The sequence below is a fragment of the Tamandua tetradactyla genome, chromosome 4, assembly GCF_023851605.1.
Source record: "Tamandua tetradactyla isolate mTamTet1 chromosome 4, mTamTet1.pri, whole genome shotgun sequence".
NCBI lineage: Eukaryota > Metazoa > Chordata > Mammalia > Pilosa > Myrmecophagidae > Tamandua > Tamandua tetradactyla.
The window spans coordinates 103,874,823-103,877,536 of NC_135330.1; positions in this window are offsets into that span (position 1 = coordinate 103,874,823).

The following is a 2,714-nucleotide window of genomic DNA, read 5'->3' on the forward strand; positions in this document are numbered from 1 at the left end:
ACAGTGATAGTTTTACTTCTTCCTTTCCAATTTTGATGCCTTGTATTTCTTTTTCTTGTCTAATTGCTCTGGCTAGAACCTCCAACACAATGTTGAATAATAGTGGTGATAGTGGACATCCTTGTCTTGTTCCTGATCTTAGGGGGAAAGTTTTCAATTTTTCCCCATTGAGGATGATATTAGCTGTGGGTTTTTCATATATTCCCTCTATCATTTTAAGGAAGTTCCCTTGTATTCCTATCTTTTGAAGTGTTTTCAACAGGAAAGGATGTTGAATCTTGTTGAATGCCTTCTCTGCATCAATTGAGATGATCATGTGATTTTTCTGCTTTGATTGGTTGATATGGTGTATTACATTAATTGATTTTCTTATGTTGAACCATCCTTGCATACCTGGGATGAATCCTACTTGGTCATGATGTATAATTCTTTTAATGTGTTGTTGGATACGATTTGCTAGAATTTTATTGAGGATTTTTGCATCTGTATTCATTAGAGAGATTGGTCTGTAGTTTTCTTTTTTTGTAATATCTTTGCCTGGTTTTGGTATGAGGGTGATGTTGGCTTCATAGAATGAATTAGGTAGTTTTCCCTCCACTTCGATTTTTTTGAAGAGTTTGAAGAGAATTGGTGCTAATTCTTTCTGGAACGTTTGGTAGAATTCACATGTGAAGCCATCTGGTCCTGGACTTTTCTTTTTAGGAAGCTTTTGAATGACTAATTCAATTTCTTTACTTGTGATTGGTTTGTTGAGGTCATCTATGTCTTCTTGAGTCAAAGTTGGTTGTTCATGTCTTTCCAGGAACCCATCCATTTCCTCTAAATTGTTGTATTTATTAGCGTAAAGTTGTTCATAGTATCCTGTTATTACCTCCTTTATTTCTGTGAGGTCAGTAGTTATGTCTCCTCTTCCATTTCTGATCTTATTTATTTGCATCCTCTCTCTTCTTCTTTTTGTCAATCTTGCTAAGGGCCCATCAATTTTATTGATTTTCTCATAGAACCAACTTCTGGCCTTATTGATTTTCTCTATTGTTTTCATGTTTTCAATTTCATTTATTTGTGCTCTAATCTTTGTTATTTCTTTCCTTTTGCTTGCTTTGGGGTTAGCTTGCTGTTCTTTCTCCAGTTCTTCCAAATGGATAGTTAATTCCTGAATTTTTGCCTTTTCTTCTTTTCTGATATAGGCATTTAGAGCAATAAATTTCCCTCTTAGCACTGCCTTTGCTGCGTCCCATAAGTTTTGATATGTTGTGTTTTCATTTTCATTCGCCTCGAGGTATTTGCTAATTTCTCTTGCAATTTCTTCTTTGACCCAGTCGTTGTTTAGGAGTGTGTTGTTGAGCCTCCACGTATTTGTGAATTTTCTGGCACTCTGCCTATTATTGATTTCCAACATCATTCCTTTATGGTCCGAGAAAGTGTTGTGTAAGATTTCAATCTTTTTAAATTTGTTAAGACTTGCTTTGTGACCCAGCATATGGTCTATCTTTGAGAATGATCCATGAGCACTTGAGAAAAAGGTGTATCCTGCTGTTGTGGGATGTAATGTCCTATAAATGTCTATTAAGTCTAGTTCATTTATAGTAATATTCAGATTCTCTATTTCTTTGTTGATCCTCTGTCTAGATGTTCTGTCCATTGATGAGAGTGGTGAGTTGAAGTCTCCAACTATTATGGTATATGAGTCTATTTCCCTTTTCAGTGTTTGCAGTATATTCCTCACGTATTTTGGGGCATTTTGATTCGGTGCGTAAATATTTATGATTGTTATGTCTTCTTGTTTAATTGTTCCTTTTATTAGTATATAGTGTCCTTCTTTGTCTCTTTTAACTGTTTTACATTTGAAGTCTAATTTGTTGGATATTAGTATAGCCACTCCTGCTCTTTTCTGGTTGTTATTTGCATGAAATATCTTTTCCCAACCTTTCACTTTCAACCTATGTTTATCTTTGGGTCTAAGATGTGTTTCCTGTAGACAGCATATAGAAGGATCCTGTTGTTTAATCCATTCTGCCAATCTATGTCTTTTGATTGGGGAATTCAGTCCATTGACATTTAGTGTTATTACTGTTTGGATAATATTTTCCTCTAACATTTTGCCTTTTGTATTATATATATCATATCTGATTTTCCTTCTTTCTACACTCTTTTCCATATCTCTCTCTTCTGTCTTTTTGTATCTGACTCTAGTGCTCCCTTTAGTATTTCTTGCAGAGCTGGTCTCTTGGTCACAAATTCTTTCAGTGACTTTTTGTCTGAGAATGTTTTAATTTCTCCCTCATTTTTGAAGGATAATTTTGCTGGATATAGGAGTCTTGGTTGGCAGTTTTTCTCTTTTAGTATTTTAAATATATCATCCCACTGTCTTCTAGCTTCCATGGTTTCTGCTGAGAAATCTACACAAAGTCTTATTGGGTTTCCCTTGTATGTAATGGATTGTTTTTCTCTTGCTGCTTTCAAGATCTTCTCTTTCTCTTTGACCTCTGACATTCTAACTAGTAAGTGTCTTGGAGAACGCCTATTTGGGTCTAATCTCTTTGGGGTGCGCTGCACTTCTTGGATCTGTAATTTTAGGTCTTTCATAAGAGTTGGGAAATTTTCAGTGAAAATTTCTTCCATTAGTTTTTCTCCTCCTTTTCCCTTCTCTTCTCCTTCTGGGACACCCACAACACGTATATTTGTGCGGTTCATATTGTCCTTGAGTTCCCTGA